This window comes from Sabethes cyaneus, chromosome 3 (genome assembly GCF_943734655.1).
Source record: "Sabethes cyaneus chromosome 3, idSabCyanKW18_F2, whole genome shotgun sequence".
Taxonomy (NCBI): Eukaryota; Metazoa; Arthropoda; class Insecta; order Diptera; family Culicidae; genus Sabethes; species Sabethes cyaneus.
This window is the reverse complement of record NC_071355.1, coordinates 148,852,910-148,872,998: the sequence shown is the minus strand read 5'-3', so window position 1 is coordinate 148,872,998 and position 20,089 is coordinate 148,852,910. Positions and strand designations below refer to the sequence as shown.

Below are 20,089 nucleotides of genomic sequence, written 5' to 3'. Positions count from 1 at the left end.
TCGACTATGATATATCCATGAACATTTCAAAAAAATTTTATTTACTGCTCCTTTTGAAATGCAACATCCGGGTTTTGTGAAGAATGGACTACTTCGAGAATCTTTATTTGTCGTAATATTCCTGAATTTCATTATAGGCATGATAACATGGTCTTATTAAAAAGGGTTAGAATACCAAACAATGTTGTCTGTGGACTATCCTACCCGCCTGTTTGACCAATGATATAGACCATCGGACCCTCCCTAAGGAGGTCCCAAACTTAAGCACGCACATTTGTCTTTCCATCTGGCAACGTTGTTTATCGGTGAATGCCAAACGCCAATCGGACAATGCATAAAAAAATGCGCAACCGGCTGTTTCAGTTTGCTTGGCTTTCCCATACAGATGTGCTACGGCACGGCGACTGCGACGCTTCTCGAGGAAACAAGTTGGCCGTCTGTCTGGACTTTGGACCTGCTCAATTTACGTCATTCCACACCGACCGCAGCCGCCTACCACGGGACTTCGTGTATTTGATTTTTGCCACACTTTGACGGACACATGTATACAAGGATGAGATGAATGTGTGATAAAAATAATTCATCTCAAGCAAGGGTACTTTACCCAATTTCAGCTTCGAAGGTTGAATTGAAAAAACACTATGGGCAAGTTCACAGCAAAGATCCGTTTTTTTTCTTAAGTCAATTGTCCAAATATTGTTTTGACATCAATCATACTTTAAAGTGAAGTCTTTCTCGATTTTGGAATAAATTTATCTAATATTGTCTAAAAAAATATGTAACTGTAACAAATCCGCAAACTAAAATACTGATCTTGTACAGTGATATATTGATTGAGTAAATATTGAGGGAAAATGTCAGGTATTATGCAATACACATTACACGATGCATGGTAATATCAGGTAAACTAAATTGTGTCGTTCACCCTACGAATTGCCAGGCTACCTACACACATGATGGTTGAGAACTGCGAGGCCTATGTTGCAGTTCAATGTAAATGAAATGTTAATCATGTGTGCACTTTTGATTGTTTTATTTTTATTGGTCCATCATAAATCACACAGTCTCAACCTTTACCGTTGAAAATCTTTTTTAGAGTTAGCTTTAAAAATGTTTTAACGGTTCTGTGTTAGTCGCAAAGACACGTTTACCATCCATGTCTGGATAAATGATGTGCAATAAACGGTTCAAGTTCTGTATTAATAAATTTTACTGGAAGAGTATTAAATAAGCAGATGAAGGCGGATGACACTCTACATCTCAAGCTTAACAAACGTTCATAAAAGTAGCTACTTAAAAGTTATTGTAGCCCAGTTGGTAATTGTGGAATATTTCTCGAGAAATACTCACAATGATTTCTCGAGCTGACGTGTCGGTCCTTCTGGTAATGGGTCCAGTGTAGAATGGCAACCCAAAAACTAAGTTTTTATATTCCCTATTCAGTTTTATTTAAAATTCTTCTGTGTCGAAGCTAGAACCACGATACATCGATAGATTTCGCGTATATCGCCACTCGCCGGTTTAGTCAACTACCAGACCGTTGGACTTGGGTTATTCCCCGAATACCGTACTCAGTACTTTGTGCGGTACACGCAATAGTTCGTGTCGTATTTTTTTTTTCCATGTGTGGACTCATTACTGCGACCAGTATAGTTGATCTATTGTAATATCGCCCGGGTGTTTGCTGTATGACCTGCACTGCATTTCTTTTTGCTATAATCGCTATTGAGTGAGCGATATGCTTATTAAATTTTATGCGTGCTTGCGTGTATTGGGGTTTACCCTTCCTTCAAAGCTTAATCTACTTTACCCACTTATTCCTCGCTGCCAGCACTATCCCATATTATAGCCGTCCCTGGCGAGGACTCATTCGTACCTCTGACCAGTACACTTAACTATAGGAGGGACATTTGCACTGTCAAGAGGCTCCAGAGGGTAAATATAGAATTCAGCACGAAGGAAGGGTAAATGGAGGGGCCTGAGAATAAACCCATGCTAAAGTCGCTTGACATCGAATGGCTTGATTCTACTAAGATTCGAACCCACGACCACTCGCTTGTCAAAGCAGACTCGGTAACCTTGCGGCTACGGAGCCCCCCACGGAGGCTACGGAGTTCGTGTCGTATAATCAATTAATATATATTTAAATAGCACTGTTTCCATCTGCTATCACTAAACAATTTCGCAAATAATAGAACATCAGCGCTGTTGTTGTTGCTCGGGTTTCAAGCAGACAAACAGTATTCCAAAGCTGACCACACGATTTTGCGCAAGCACCTGGAAAATCCATAACTCTCTCATCGCGACTTCGGAAAATAATTCGGAATCGTGCAGTCAACGGTGAGTCGTCTGGTTAAACATTAATACGAAATTCTATGCATGCTCTATGCTATGAACTGAAGGAGAAATGCGGTCAGAATGGATGTTCCATTAGTGATCAGGATCACAAGCGTGTCATGAAAGCATTTAAGCGGAATCCCAATGCTTCGGTCATAGATGTGACCAAACAATTGGATCTGTCCAACTGTCCTTCGTCCAGAGAGCCAAGGACCGGGAGGGACTGCATACGTACAGAGTGCAGAAGGCCCCAAATCGTGACGAACGGCAAAATACGATGGGAAAGTCACGTTCCCGGAAACAGTACACCCAGATGCTGACAAAGCCTCATTGTCTCATCATGGATGATGAGACTTACGTCAAGGCGGACTTTCGATAGCTTCCGGAGCTACTGTCCTTTACTGCCCAGCACAAGTTTGGTGTTCCGGAGGAAGTAAGGTAGCAAAAACTTTCGAAGTTTTAAAAGAAATACATGATTTGGCAAGCAATCTCCTCATGTGGCAAACGGAACTGTAAACGGGCAGATCCACTTCAAGTAGTGTGTACAGAAGCATCCACTTTCTCTGTTGAAGCAACACGAGGGCTCTACGATCTTTTGGCCAGACCTAGCTTCGTGCCGCTACCTACTATTCAAAGGATGTCCTGGAGTGTTCTGAAGCCTACGGGGTCACTTTCGTACCCAAAAACATGAACCCCCCCCCCCCCCCCCCCCCACCGCACCGATACTAAGGCCCATCGAAAAATACTGGGCTATTATGAAACAGGTACTACGGAAGCAGGAGCTCAAATCTGAGGAAGGCATAAAGAAAAAGTGGGGTTCCATACAGAAGAAGCTGCAGCCAGATGTTGCACAGAACCGTACGAGTGGAGTTAAGCGTAAAGCGCGAGCATACAGTTATGGTATTGAAGTTGAATGAAATAAATATGCCGAAAGCTTACTTATGGGCTATATTTTATTGTCTGAAGGTTTGAATAGGATCGGTCAACTAGGTAATTTTCTACAGCGTTTTTTCCGTGATGCAATTTGACGTGGGACACCCTTTACAGCGATTTGAGGCAGCATATGCAGTGTGTTGCGAAGTCCACACTCGTATAGTCTAATTTTCTCACACACGCGTGCTCATTCTAACGAACGTGCCGGCATAAACATCCTTTTCGGACTCCGGCTTGTACTTATTTATGCATTGCGAAGAGTTTTTGCGAATGCGTGTTTAGCTAACAGCTACGGTCGTTGCTCTCGTTCTTCGTTGCAGCCCGAGCTGCTAAAACCGAGTACTTGCGAGGGTTTGCACTCCCGCTCATGAGTAGAATCGAGGGCGAAAATGATGAAGAAAAGAAAAACTAATACAAAATCTGTATCCCAGTGCACCACTATGCGTCACGAGCAGCTGATTGCTCAGGAGTTATTTGACTCGCGAATAAGCTATGCAGGAGGACGATGTGAGGATGTGCGTGTGCGAGTGTGTAGGCAACAGAATGTTTGCACACAGCAACGGTGGCTGTTTGTTTTATGCTTGTATGTGCGGCGTTAGCGTTGAATGCTTTGCTTCTCATACTGACTCGCATGAGAGTAGATAGCGTTGGCTTCCCGCTCGATTTGCACCATTGAGTATATGTCAGAGAAATTTTTCGCGATCCTAAGGCTGAAGCCTGGACCTTGAGGCTTTAGCGAGAACATATGAGATGATGCTTGTACGTTAACTGCGAATCTAAAATAACACCCAAGTCTTTGATATGCAAAATACGTTCAATTACTGTGCCTTTGAGCTCACAACGAAACAAGATCGGACCTTTCTTTCGAGAAAATGTGATTACTGAGCAATTCTCCGTGTTCACTATCATACAGTTCACGTCGCACCAAGTGGCAAAGGCCTCGAGTTGATTTTGCAGAAAATGGCAGTAGTCAGTCGAGCGAATCCGGAAGTACATTTAAGGATCATCTGCATACGAGAGTCGTGGGCCCCTTATGGCCAAATTAACGTCCTTAAAATAAAGCAGAAAAATCAGAGGGCCTAGGTGACTTCCTTGAGGTATACCTGATGAAGCTGGATAGATATCGGACCGATAATTTCCAACGGCAGCCACCAACTGTTGATCGGTGAGATATGAGTGAAACTATTGCAAAAGGTTATCGGTAATATCTAGTCTACGAGTTAAGTTAGGAAGGTTTTCCTTTTTATTAAACTAAAATTTATTCTATTATAATTTTAGTAGAATAAAACGGAAAACCTTCCTAACTTAACTCGTATTCGAGATTCTGCTGAGAGGCTCAACGTAACAACTTTTACCCAGTCTATACAGTTTTGCAATTGTGATGGTGTGGTTTATCTTGTCAAAGGTTGCCGACAGATCAGAGTATAAAACATCTGTTTGAGCTCGTTGGGCCATACTTTCCGTTATGTATGATGTAAGACACAGCAGATTAGCAGTGGTAGGGCGCTGGCAAGTGAAAATTGCCATGTAACTTTTCGGTTATAAATTAATAGTAAAAATTATAACATGGATTCAATATTCTTGTAAACGGACATGTACGGTACGGGAGGGTATTCCCAGCACGCTACTAATTTCGGCTACACTTTCCCAAATAAAAACTTTGCCGCTATATAACAATACTGAAACGAATGTAGCACTCAAAGGCTTCAATGTGTTATAACTATTTTCATAAAAATGTAAGTCATTTGCTAAATTTTATTCAATGAACATTAAAACCACTGTTTTTCCACTAGCTCGTAGCCAAGCTAAAAAAACCAGCAGCAATCGCTTACGCGTATTCGCTCTTGATGATGGTTTGGAAAACACACAATTATGATCACGTTTACTTCTAGAAACTAAACAGCTGTGAATATGCTATCACAGAACAATTCTACTTCGTTTTATCACGGAAGAATACAAAAATTCCCCTCTGATATGAAAATATAAATCAATTTTCATTCACCAGCCATTAGCAGCATTTTGTTTTTAATTCCAGCATATTGTGCGTTATTTACATTACTACCAAAAGGTGAGGCTTGAAACGACTGAAATGTTTTTATCGTGTGGACATAGCTAGTATTTGAGTGACAACCGGCGCTAATGTATATGAACGATTCAATGGTACAGCAGCAAGCTGTTGTCACTGCAAAACTAATTATCTTCAATGAGCCCGGAATGTAGGCAATAGCGACACGTTATCCATCGGTCATGTCTTTTGATCTGCTTTTGAAAAGCATTTAATCCCTGTGCTGGCTATTTCGGCCGGTCGGATTTAAAAAACACAGACACCACTATAGAAAATGGGCTCACTTTAGCCGCAGCGACTTCATCATTTCTCACGACTATAACTCAAATTCGTTTTATGAAGACCAAAATATACGCCGATATTCAGTAAATTTTATTCTATCAACTGGTATAAAAATCTTGTCTCGAATAAATATAGTTTCAACGTAATTCCTGAATATTGTTCAGGCTACCGCTTATTGGGCTGGACGCTGGAAATACCCTCCCGTACCCTACTAGTTTAAAACTGCCTTATACCACAATAGATCAAAATAATGATCGCAGTGGTACTAATCTTCCGACAAAAACTGCCTTGAATTCACGTAAGTTGTGTGACATACCTACTTAATCAGCTCCAGGCCGTGGTTTCCTCTGCTGTACGAAGAAGTCGTCTCCATTCTACTCGGCCCATGGCCGCAGTTTGCCAGCCACGTAGTCTACGTAGGGTCCGCAGGTCGCCTTCCACTTGATCGATCCATCTTGCTCGCTGCGCGCCCCGCCGTCTCGTTCCAGTCGGATCGTTATTGAGAACTTTTTTAACCGGGCAGTCCGACATCCTCACGACATGCCCAGCCCATCGCAGGCGACCGATTTTTGCGGTGTGAGCGATGGGTGGTTCCCTAAGCAGCTGATGCAATTCATGGTTCATTCGCCTCCTCCACGTTCCGTCTTCCATCTGCACTCCGCCGTAGATGGTGCGCAACACCTTCCGTTCGAAAACACTAAGGGCGCGTTGGTCCTCCACGAGCATAGTCCATGTCTCATGGCCGTAAAGGACTACCGGTCTAATCAGCGTCTTGTAGATTGTTAACTTCGTGCGGTGGCGAATTTTGTTCGATCACAGCGTCCTACGGAGTCCAAAGTAGGCACGATTTCCTGACATAATGCGTCTTTGTATTTCTCTGCTGGTGTCGATGTCTGCGGTAACCAGTGAGCCCAGATACACGAACTCTTCTACCACCTCGATTTCATCACCGTCTAAATGAATCCGGGGAGGGAGGTCAGCATTCACTTCTTTAGAACCTCTTCCTTTCATGTATTTTGTTTTCGATACATTACTGACAAGTCCTATCCGTTTGGCTTCAGCTTTCAGTCCGATGTACGTTTCCGCCATCTTCTCAAAGGTACGTGCAATGATGTCAACGTCGTCAGCGAAACCAAGAAGCTGGACGGACTTCGTGAATATCGTGCCACTCGTGTCTATATCCGCTCTTCTTATCACACCCTCCAAAACGATGTTAAACAGCAAACATGAAAGCCCATCACCTTGCCGTAACCCTCTTCGAGATCCAAAGGGACTCGAGACTGCCCCTGATACTCGAACAACACACATTACTCGATCCACCGTCGCCTTGACCAATCGCGTTAGTTTATCCGGAAATCCGTAGTAGTGCATAATCTACCATAGCTGATCTCGATCGATCGTGTCGTACGCCGATTTGAAGTCGATGAATAAATGATGCGGGGGCACGTTGTATTCGCGACATTTCTGCAACACTTGCCGAAGCGCGAAAATCTGGTACGTGGTGGCACGGGCAACCATGAATCCCGCTTGATATTGCCCCACGAACTCCTTTGCAAATGGTGATAGTCGACGACATAAAAGTTGGGAGAGTACCTTGTAGGCGGCGTGCAACAGTGTGATTGCGCGGTAATTGCAACAGTCCAACTTGTCGCCCTTTTTGTAGATCAGACACACGATGCCTTCCGTCCACTCCTCCGGTAGTAGCTCATCCTCCCAAATCTTGACAATGACCCAGTGCAGCGCTCTAGCCAGTGCGTCACCACCGTATTTCAGCAGCTCGCCGGGTAGCTGATCAGCCCCAGCCGCTTTATTGTTCTTCAGCCGACCGATCTCTTCTGCTACCTCCTGGAGGTCAGGGGCTGGTATTCTGTCGTCTTCTGCACGTGCTCCAAGATCTATTGCCATATCGTCACCTCCATGTTCAGCTACATCGCTGTTAAGGTGCTCGTCATAATACTGCTTCCACCTCTCGATCACCTCACGTTCGTTCGTGGGAAGATTACCGTCTGAGTCTCGACACATATCGGCCTGCGGCACATGGCCTTTGCGCGAGCGGTTTAACTTCTCGTAGAACCTCCGTTTATCGTTAGCACGGTACAGTTCTTCCATCGCCTCGCGATCCCGATCTTCCTGTTGGCGCTTTTTCCTCCGGAAGACCGAGTTTTGCCTGTTCCGTGCTTGTTTATATCGATCCACATTCGCCCTCGTACGGTGTTGCAGCATCCTCGCACGTGCTGCATTCTTCTCCTGCACTAATTGCTCGCATTCGCCGTCGAACCAATCGTTTCTTCGGTTCGGATTCATTGTACCTAGTTCCGCTAGAGCAGTGCTACCGATGGCGGTCTTAATGCCTTTCCAACCATCTTCAAGTTGTGTGACATGCGTCATATGAATAATTTTGACGTAAAATTATTTTGAATGTGTTTCAGCCACTAGTTATTCAAGGTAAACACATAAATGTCCTAACTAATACCGAGACGAAACACGTACAAAGCACAATCATATTATTCATAGTTAATGTTTGCGTACAAACCACAATGAATAAAAAACATTGATTTTAAATGGCTTCCTTGAGGAACACCAACTATTGCGTAGCTATATTTGTTACTATCGATACTCTCCCATTTCTTCAAACCAACGTGTCCAATACATTATCATTCTCGCGTAGGTTAAAAGCCGCTGACTTGTTCGTGAGTTGTAATTTTGTTGTAAGAGTAAAATCACACAGCACAACGATTGCAGTCAGTCTTTAAAAGAAAACGCGTTAAATTGGTGCATTTACTCTCATACGGTATTATGTGTTGAAAAGATTTACAATAAAAAAAGTCATAAATTTTTTTGTCGAACAATTACAACTAGGGTAACCAACCCAATTTGGACCCCATCAGGAGCTGTACATAATTTGGACACTTCCACTTGATTTTGCTGTAAGTATCCAAATTATATACAACTGCTGATGGGGCCCAAAATACGTTGGTTATCCCACAAATATGTTGATAATTACGAGAATTCATTTGTTTGAATTCTACTACATAAAGATTTTACTAAAAGTAGTAGTGTAACAAAAAAATCTCTTAAGAAGTTTTTTTGCAAAGCCAATAGCGCCGCAATTCGTGCATACTAATGCCAGTTTCCACGGTTAGATAAGCTAATTGAGGGTTTACTCAATTGTGTCTACCTTTAATTATGAGCATTCTCAACTACTGTACTGTAACGCTGTGCACGTTTGCATGACACTGAGCTCTGAATAATACCTAAGTCTATGTTTTTTCGTTCATGGCACAGACAGTTGATCTTGCTTTTAGGGGTGAAACAATGGGAAAATAAATAGTTGATAATTTAGGAAAGTATAGAACTTTCAAACTATTAGTTTCTATACGAAACAAACAATTGCAGATTTATTTTCGTTAAACATTAGATACAATTAAAAACATAAGTATATAGTACATATGTGTCAAGTGTCATACGAAACGGAAGAACTGTGCTCGACTAGTTACTTGATCGTGAATTTAGCTGACAACAGCACGCTTGTGTGACGGCTGGCGGGTTGGTCTCCGCTCATCGTCTTAGTCTAGTGGGACAGTCGATGCAGTGCGGTTGCGTTTTCTCTATATCTCCGCCGGAAAAGAACCAGCAAGTTGCGCGCAAAGTACAGTGAGAGGCATTCTCACTTTATTTTTGTTTGGTACCTTAGCGGTTCAGTTTTTTATGCTTTTGAAACGAACATTTAAGTTGGAGTTTACAGTACAGTGTATTTGCATGTGTAAATTTTGTGCCATGTCAGACTCACGCAGCAGTTAAAAGTTCAGCTCCCTGCGAAAATCTTATCTAATAGTTAGTTCTTCACACGCCTTCGGTCGCCAACTACCGCTGCAGTGATTGTGTAATCATTTGTTTGGAATTGCCTTGAATAGTATTTTGAAGTGTAAGTTCCATCAGCAGGTGCAAAGTTCTTCCTGACCGTGAAGTGAATTGAAACGAAACGTAAATTTAAAACGGAAATCCATTGGAAATCGAACAGCCTTGTGTGGCCTTCTTTTACTGCTGGCTGGCTATGACCGTCGTCTGTAGACTTGCAAGGTATTCGGACGGCGAAGAGAGTTCGAAATTAATACGATTTACTCAAAGAAGTCTTATTTTATCTCGTGCCAAAGTTTGAAAGTATATCTGATGAAACAGTGACATAAAGATACGTACAATAATTTTACGATTTGCTCATATGTCTATAAAACATTTCAAAATTGGATGTGTCAATCGAATGAACCTGCTATGTCGGAATATCGAAACACAATTTATGTATCGGCGAAGGTTGGCCACAACCTCATTGAGTTAAGTCAAACGGTTGTCAAACAGATCTATGTGTGTGCATGAATTAAGCGACCATACGTGTTCACGTTAATATTTGCATGCAGTAGTGCCTCGAGTAGGTAGTGCAACCTTGTGACATAGAATTACTAGGAAATGTTGACATTAAGGACGCATGACTTTTCCAGGCAGCTTCGAGCAAAACAAAGTGCACTGCCAATGAACACGTGCTGAGTGAGTCTTACTTACATGTTCTAAAAGGCGCAAGTCTACAAACTGGTTTTACAGTTAACCTATGGCACTATCAATTGCAAGCTTTAATGTGTTGGTAGCCATCCGTTAAGTAGCGTGTATGCAGAAAGGAACATGTTTATTTACGTTTTCGTATATAAATGAGTACGAGTAGAAATACGGCCAAGATGTTAAACAACAATTCCAATCATTCTAGCCGAGAATACGAATCAATTATGCTGGGTCAAGTCGGCATTAAATATACGTTTCGTTGACAAATTTACATGTAAATAGATATCGACTTAGGTCGTAGTGTTACAAAATTAGTTAATTAAAATTAAAATGTGGAAATGACAACACTGGACTGGTGAAAATTGATAAATCAATTCAGCAACCTCCCCGGTGCATATTCATTCTCCTAGAAAAATTAACTCTTCTAAATAAAACTAAACGGGTTAGAGGGACGAGGTTGGGAAAACATGAAATCGGAATGTTTGCCTATGCTCATTGAACAGAAAAGTGCTCTTGCGCTCAGAATTATTACTAATTTGAGAGAAGCATGCAAGCTTTTGATATGGAAGCCGATTTTTTACCAATCTATAACTCTAACTATAACACCACCCTGTGGTAGGTGGAGAACTCATACAAAAAACATAAATTTTTGCGTAACTCAAAAATTAATCAAACTCGAGAAATTTTAGACTCTTCCATAAAACATTAGTCGACAACAAGAAAAGAGTAAGGAGAGGATCACCCCTGTGAAATGGTACTTTCCGCGAAAAGGTTTTCGGTGAAATGGGAGACTCCGCGTAAAGGTTTTTCGCGAAATGGTATTCTGCGAAACACTATATTCTGCGTTATGGTCAACCGAGAATTGGTTTTCCGCAAAATGGTATTCGGCGAAATGTTATGCAATCACGGCGAATATTTAAATGCTATCCGCTTTATTTTATCTGGCTAAGCAATTAGGGGAATTTGTTTTCTACTTTACTGTGAGAAAAAATTGAAAATTTGATTCATGATTTATGTACAGCACAGTTTAAATTGTGGCAATACGAAGTTTGTCGGGTCAGCTAGTTATCGATAAGATTAAAAAGCAGCAAATATTTTACCAAATTTAATTTCAAACAATCATTTCATCAGTTCATCAGAATTTTCAAAAAAACCTGCATGGAATTTATTAACTAATTCTTATAGACTTTTTTCTGCTGAATGTATAGAAAAAATAATAAAAAAATGCATTACAAATGCAGAATGCAGAAACAAAGCCTGTTAAAGTTATGTATGAAATATTTGTTGAGTTGAACATGATCTACAATTTTTCGGAATTGAATTTTGCATGAGTTTTTGTATTTACACTGTTATAACGCTGTAACAATATAATTAGCAAACAAACGTTCAGTTTAAGTAACAAAAAATTACAGACCTTTCACTGGCATAAATAGACAAAATAATACAGTACCGTCATCCGGGGCGAGATTGTGCCAAAAAAGCATATATTTTTGTTCTTTAGCTCAGTATACACACAATTTAGGAACTAAGTTGATTTCAAACCTGTCAATACATACTACATTATTCAATTAACAACTACCGTCGAGATGGTTTAGTTACAATGAAGCCTAATTTTACTGGAAGTGCATGAACTTTGGCACAATCTCACCCCTTTTAGGGGGTGACATTGTGCCAAAAACATAAAGTTAGGCTAAAAGCCCAAACAGTGAACATTAGTATGTTTATAAACAATACACATAAATATCAGTATAAAGTAGTTCATATGGGGCCGTCCATGAACTAAGTGGACTATTAAGGGCAGGGGGTCGGCCAAAAACAACGCATCATACAAAAAGTACGAACGAAAATAACCCGAAAAGGTCTCAAATAACTAAAAATGAGTTCGTAGTCAATGGACAGCCGTTATATAGCCAGTAGCGTTTCTAAGGTTAACAAGGGGGAGATATATGAAGGGGTGTATCCTAAGGGGGCATACCTATTTGATCATTTAACAAAAGTAACCATTACTTCGTTCGAGAACCCGCGGCCGCAGAACATGTGGGCTATCCCACCCCCCTTTCCCCCTTCTTAAAACTGACAGTTTATACACGGTATAATATATTCGTCTTATATTAGAGTGTTTATTCAAAGTATCTGAAATTTCCAGAGAAAAAGTAAAAATTAGTTTACATTATTTAGCAGACCTATGATGCTGTTTGCTCCGAAATGGGTGATGCAATCTAATCTGTCAAAATATTGTGCTCAATAGTAAAAAATGTGAGTGTGCTGGTGTATACTGGCGTATTTTTGTTGTGTATGTGAAATCCACAAATTGGATCGATCATTATGGCTTAGCACAATCTCACCCCCGTGAAGCTCGAAAAGTACAAAATTTCGAAAAATATTATTTTTGTAATCAAAACTTATCCAACGCATATTAACCTTTCAATACATTGTAAATGATTAGTTTATATACCTTCAAGATAGCAAGCTGATGCGATTTCTGGTTTGAGTTGGTTTTTGCGGGACATTTTTTACAAGCGTTACTTCCGCGTATTTTTGATCGCGAACTTTGAAACCCTGTTTAGGCTAAATAGATTGCTAATATTATCTGTGTTCCATTCTAAGTTATGAATAAATATGTTATGTTCATCATCATTTTGAATTTAGGTCACCAGTTTCTATAGATATAATAAATTTGCACAAATAAACATTTTTGGTTTTTGGCACAATCTCACCCCGGATGGCGGTGCTAAAGATTTTGCTTCTATGAGGTAATACAATCGAATGAGCATAGGTGACCTTAATTGAGTGCAGCAACCCTGTTTCGAAGAGATTTTTTAAATCGAATAGGTTTTTTTTTGTGTTAAGCGAGTAAAAATTTTTCAAGATAAGCAAAAAACCTTATTGTAGACCAGTGTTATTAAGGGGGCATAGTACTTTTTCAATTAAAAAAAATCGAAATTTTTTTTATTGATTTTCGAAAGATAAACATTTTGACCATATGTGTTTCAAGTCATTTCGATGAATTCCAAAAATTGACAAAGTTACAGCTATTTGTACCGCACATGTCTGGAGCGATTACACAGCGAATAAAAACTTCAACGTTGTTTTTCTCGAAACCAGGTTTTGAAAGTCGGTACCATAAATATCTCAAGAACGGCTGAAGCAATTCTCATGATTCTTTTTTTGTTTCAAAGCTAACAAAATTATCTAGTGTTTGACCCATCCTTTTTTCGATATTACAATTTTTGTATTTTTAAGAAATGTTTAAAGTCAATTTTTTCGGCTAAAAACCTTACTTTTATGTTTGAATGTCCGCCATTTTGTTATGCGCTCGAATTTTAAAAAAAGGATGGGTCAAACACGAGATAATTTAATATTCTTTCATGTCGTTTTGGAATTTTTCAATTCGGATAAGCCCCCCAGCGCCAATCCATGGTACCGCAAATCATGTTTTTTTCGAATGATCATGTTCAAGGAGCCGTAGGGGAGAGGGGAAGAGGTTCACATATGCAAACAAAACTGCAAATATTAGTATAAAGTGCAATGTTTAGCAAGCAATAAACCCGAATCGATTCGCTTTTCGCTTTAGAAAAAAATATTTGAAATAAGGCAAAAAATATGGTGTAAAAAGTACTATGCCCCCTTAATGCCAGAAAACGACTAAAGGGAGTCCCACATCAAATTGCACCACGGAAAAAACGCTGTAGAAAATTACCCATTGGGCATTTTCTCTTGAAAATGTGCGTAGAAGTAGTTGTAAAATACTGGTTTTGCCTCAGCCGCGAGCGTTGCTGAGACTCCCTGAAACAAGCCTCAGGGTCGGCACGCTTATCCTGGGGTTTTCGCGGGAAAGCAAGGAAATACCTGATATAGTCGATGGAAAACTCACGATTTACCTTTTCACAAATTTATTCACACTTTCTGGACTTTTACCTTCTATCTTTGATCTTTGTACCACCCACTTTCTTAATCTATCTAACCTTTTATATTTGTTCGGCGGGGCCCCTCTTCTTCAGCATACACACACAGCCTGCACCACCTTTCGTCCTCTCCGGTTACCACCAATCGCTGCTGCACGTGATCGCCGCTTCCGGCCTGGATGCACGTCGAAACTGTTAACCAGCGGTCCTTGCCGCTTCTTCTGCGTCGGATGAAGGACTCACTCGGGCTTTGCCGATCCGCCAAAGGAGTCTGGCTCAACGGATGATCGTTCTGGGTTTTAAAACAAACACTGCGGGTTTCTGGGAGAAAAACATCGAAGGCGTTAGTTGGCTGGCGAGGACTTTGATTGGCAAAACGGCGTAGGGATGGCATTACCTGTATTCGCTATGTTACACTCACTTCTTTTACAGTACAGCACTTTCAACAATGGTATATAATTTTTGGCTTTGTACTAGGTCACTGCTTTTGACCGTTCGGTTTGAGGTCCTCTTTCAAAATGCTGTTTTTGAAAGTTGAGTGTAACTTAAATAAGCATTTAGTTCCAGGTCATTGCCCTACGCCAACGGTTAATGCCCTCGCCAAGTACATAAGCTGAGCCTTCCGCCAGATTGTTTATATTTGCATCTGACGCGAGTCCTGTCATCCGCGCGGCCCTCATTTTCAATCGTTTCCTCCTAGTGGTGGAATATGATAGGTGACAGGCTGCGTACTTAAGGTTGATTGGCTGATTGTTAGCTATCTGTTGGGTGGTGTTGGGTGGTACTGTGGGAGAAAAACCATCTACTACGACAAACATTTCCAGCTTTTACATTTTACAATAAATAACATTTAAACGAATTATACAATAAATCTCAGAAACCTTCTAAGCGGAGGCTACCAACGCTTACATAGTTTAGAGTGTATTGTTTACAGTGTATTTTTACCGCAATCAGTTTTTCGAAAATTGCAAAAAATGGCGTCACCCGAAAAGCAACGTTGCGAATTTATTTTTCCAAACATCTGGAAAATCTTCAACCCTCTCATCATGGGTAATGAAGCTTACGTCAAGGCGGACTTCCGGCAGCTTTCGCGGCTACTGTACTTGACCGCCCAGCACAAGTTTGGTATTCCGAAGGAAGTAAGGATGCAGAAATTTTCACAATTTGCCCAGAAATACATGGTTTGGCAAGCGATCTGCTCGTGTGGCAAACGGAGTGCGCCGTTCGTGACTACTGAGACTGTAAACGAGCAGATCCACCTCAAAAAGTGTCTACAGAAACGTCTGATTCCTCTGTTGAAGCAACACGAGGGCCTTACGATCTGCTGGGCGCATCTAACTTCGTGCCACTATATTCAAAGGATGTCCTGGAATGGTACGAAGCCAACGGGGTTACTTTCGTACCCTAGGACATAAACTCCCCCCACGCACCGAAACTAAGGTCCATCGATATATACTGGGCTATTTTGAAGCAGGCACAACGAAAGCATCCCAAGGAAGTCAAATTTGAGGAAGACATGAAGAAAAGTGGGTTTTCGTAAAGAAGAAGCTGCAGCCAGACGTTATACAAAATTTTTTGAGTAGAGTTAAGCGTAAGGTGCTAGCATACGGTTATGGTATTGAAGTTGATTGAAATAAATATGCCAAAAGCTTACTAATGGGTTATATTGTCTGAAAGTTTGAAAAGGATCGGTCAATTAGGTAATTTTCTACAGCGTTTCTTCGGTGGTGCAATTTGAGGTTGGACACCCTTTAGCATTATAAAGAAAATAATGTCAGCAGGTTTACCCTGGATGATAGTTTTTATTGATGACAAAAATGACAAAATCGTTATATAACTACAGGTTGATATATCAACCTGAGCCAATCAAATTATTTTTCAGGAAAGTACACTGAAAAGATGCTTAACTTTTGGCTTCACGCGAAAATAATCATTTGGACTAGCGCCAGGAAAAAACCTTCCAAAATAGTGTACCTTATTTTTGTGCACCAAAAATTGGTTTTCCTAATGAGTGACTTGCTCGACCGAATTGCATTGGATCTACAGTTTAAAATCTTCAACCATAGGCGTAATTAATATATGCTGATTTTAGGCAACAAAAAAGCAGAATTCTAGGTGAACCAAACCTGCTCAAAATCACAAAACAAAAAAGCGCAGATATAAAATATTCATATGTCACTTCCTATGTACGAAATAAATAGGGGAGAAAGCGGCTGATTGTAACTAGCTGCAAGACGAGATATTGCGATTATTTTCTTAGTTTATTTTAGTCCACTTTTACCGACTTTACAACGTTACATTCTAACTAATACCCATTATCACACTAATACCTATATTCGTTGGTATTTACATTATTTATTTAGTTAATATTTTCGACAATACATGGTCTACATGAATATTGAAATGATTATAAAAGATGGTTGTTTCCTTCCATCGATCCAATTCCATTGCAAAATTCGAAAACCATTAGAGTGACAAAAGTGGTGAAGAATGGCTTTCTCCATCCAAGACTTTAGGCACAAGCACTTTACTTCGGTATTCTAGTGTATCGAGGTCAAGTAGCCGGCAACGTTTCGAACACCGCGAAAGATCCTCAGAATTACACCACCGTAGATGTCGCAATACAATCCAATTAAGTTTTATTTGCAATTGTTCGATGCGCAAGTTCCATGTTAGTCGCTGAGAACACCATACAGCTACGACTCTAGCAGTGGTCGAATAAGAGCACAATATAATGATTTTGAGGATCCATGAAGTTCCGTCCAGTTTTCAAGATAAATGTAAAGTGACGAATTGCTTTCGAAATAACACGGTGTGAGTCCAGTGCGCAGTTAGTATTAATTAAAATACCAAACAACAGTGAGAAAAACAGATAGCCCATATTGCTACCTTGCGGAACCCCAGAGGTGTTCGTAAACTGCGATGAAATACGCTAACCAAGCTTCACACGCGGACCCTACCGCGCAGGTACGAGCTTAGCCATTGTGTTAAATGTTGAGATGCAACGAGTTGGGAAAGTTTTCGCAATAGTATTGCATGGGCAATTCGATTAAAAGCAGCTTCAAAATCCGTGTAAACTACATCAACCTGCTCCTTATTCCCAAATTGCAGAAAACAGGTGGCAGTAGATATATAATTCATTGTGCGGGGCAAAAACTCACGACTATCTCAAATAATTTTGATGCAGCAGAAGGGCTGGTGATTCTGTTATAATTACTTACGTTTTGACAGTGGCCATTTTTGAATACCGGGAACATAAACGATTGATTCCAAATATTCGGAAATTTACCTTGTTGGAATAACTTCAATGGTCAATGGCTTGACACAATGATTCAATGCCATAGCAGAAAATAACGTTTCAGTTGTTTGTAGTGGTAACAATTCGATAGTAACACCAAAGTAACATAGCTCGAATATAATAAATTCTTGCTCAGTTATGACAGCGCCAGCTCCGCTTGTCAAGATTTGCAGACACCATTCTTTGCAAATAACAATTACAAAATGCACCCAACTAGGTTTTTACAACTTTTCTTTTTCGCATATTTTTAAGATTTTTACAGAAATGATCATCATTCTTTTATTTTGCTAAGGTAACAAAATAATTTTGTTCTGTGTAGGTATTGAAAATATTTTCCTAAAAGTACAGCAGTCCCCCGAATAAAGCGGTTTCTTAGTTGTCCATTAGTCAATAAAGTTGATTTTGGTACATTGTTAGTATGTGGTATAACCTAGTCAACTACCAAAAATCATCTTTATCGGTTAAGGCGGAACCGAAAGTGGCTAACGTTATTGTGTTAGTGCGACAAACACTGTACTGTACATCTCATGTGTTCGTTAAAAACCTAAACGTTTATTTGAATATTGCATTAGTATTGGTAATACATGTCAAATAGCGGAGCTTGCAAACATAAACAGCTGATCCGCAGCCAACCGCACTGACTACAAACATCCCGAAAAAGGGTTTGTTTTCTTTATCAAGGCATTCCGATTCAATCAAAATTAACAGCAGCAACTGAATAATGCGTAGGATCACTACACGGAGAATAAAAATGTAGTTTCAACCATATTTATGGTTGTTTTACGCACAAACAAAAATTTCGTTTTGTTTCAAACTAAAATATATGATTGAAATGAAAATATTTATTGTCATATCAATCTTAACTTCAAATTTGAAAATACTTTACTTTCAATTCAAAACTGTTATTTTCTTGATTCAAACAGAATCTCGTTTTGAAACAACAATATTTTCAGGTTGTTATAAAAATATTTTATTGAGGCTTAAAGCAACAATCATTTTGTTTGAAACAAACTGGAGCTTTTTCGCTCCGTGTAGGATGTTCAATTAATCCGCTTGCATCGGATTGAGTTTTTGATTCCTGCTTTTGCGTTTTGTTTGTTTACTTCACTCTAAGCTCATTGATGCGGCGAAAGTTGAAAAAAGGAAAAAAAAGGAAAGTTGAAAGCTCTTTAAAAGCTCATTGATGTGACGAAAGTTTGATACTGTGTTGCTGCTTTTTCGGAAATCGCTAGTTCAACGAAATATGGGCGCAACCAAATATCTATCAACTAATTCCAAATTATACATTGGTCGCTTTTATGAACACGTAATGATCGATATGATCAGTAAAATTTATTTTCCATTAGCAATTATATTTTGCTGAGCGACTATTGATACATAGCAGATCGATAAATTGAATTACAAGTTTTAGGAAATTATAACAGCGCTGGAAGCACTGATTACGTGGCGAAAGCGTGCTCTGCCAATACAGATGCATTTTTAAGGCGCAAAACAATACATGCTTCGAATGGTAGCCATTTACCCAGCCATCTTTGAGCCACTTTCGGTTTCCCCTTAATGGACAGCTGAGACATCGCGATGGGCGTACATCACCACCCGTCGCCTTATTCGGGGTATTCCTGTATATAACATTCTGGACTAAAACATTGTGATGTGATTAATTTGCACGGATCGAAAACAAAGTTGCTCTTCAACCTGCAGCAGGTCTCCCCTATTATTATGAGCTATCGAAGAACGACATTCACACAATCATTTGCATGGAAAAACATTTGCGTAAACTAGACACCGGAATCGCTAAAATATCAATCTACTTCGTTCTAAAGTTTACATGCTAATTCCACCTAGCAATCGTTATATAAAACAGCTTAGCTTTATTCTAAGTATATTTAGGGTCTTAGCACTAACTAACCTGGCAACCATCCAGTACATCAAGAAAAGAATTCAAAGTTGTATCTAAAGAGAAGGCCAATGCTCAACATGGAGAATGTAGTATCAAGGCACTGGTATGAACCTGTCTGTCGATTTATTTACCGGCGCCTGCATGAAATTCGTAACAAATATTTTGCATTTATCAGCAACAGTCTTTTCAGGTGTGAATACATACACCGTACCTAATATAAGCCTTCTCGCTTTCTCCAACCGCGGAGCTTAGTTAGTAATCGTGTGAAGTGCTTACAACTAGAACAGTAAACAAAAACAGAAACCTGTTGAGTCAAGGTCGCCGCTGCAGTGCGATTCGAGCAAAACATAGTTTAATTGCGAATCGGACGCAGATATAAGGCCCACAGCCGACGACCGGCTGTTCGAAGTGGAACGCTCGCGCGCGATGTTCGCAGCTGCCAGCGGTAGCTAGTCGTAGTTCATGTTGAAGCCTTGTGCAGAAAAGTTTTATGAGCGGCCTTTGCCGTGAAAGTGGCACTCACGGCGGGGATTGTAGCTCTCAGACATACACACATACATACTTCTTACGCCAATTAAGACGGTTTTATTGAAACCACGCCGTGAAGATCAAGGTCGTTACAAGCGTAATTTGAAATAAGCCGATGCGCACGTTTACGTTTCCGTCCGTTGCATATTAGAAGCATCGAACTAGTGTGTGCAAGTTATTCTTCTTCACTGTATTTATACTAATCATATTTATATTGTTTTTAAAGTGCGCTCTTGTGTCATATATAAAACAACCTAAACTGTAGTTATCAATATGTTTACACAAGACAATCT

At 40.2% G+C, this 20,089-nt stretch overlaps 1 protein-coding gene across 6 annotated transcripts in view; it reads left to right on the top strand.

Annotated features, from left to right (window-relative positions):
* The window catches only part of LOC128741462 (carnitine O-palmitoyltransferase 1, liver isoform), a 52,618-nt gene that overhangs the window by 10,373 nt on the left and 22,156 nt on the right, over nt 1-20,089 (top strand). Inside the window, exon 1 of one of the 6 annotated variants that reach the window (XM_053837294.1) lies at nt 9,191-9,542. The exons of 4 other annotated variants lie outside the window; for them this stretch is intronic. The gene's annotated coding sequence lies outside the window, so the exon portion shown is untranslated. Of the gene's footprint in view, nt 1-9,190; nt 9,543-19,802; nt 19,882-20,089 lie in introns of those variants that run through there. One more of the 6 variants, XM_053837296.1, reaches the window with a different exon arrangement.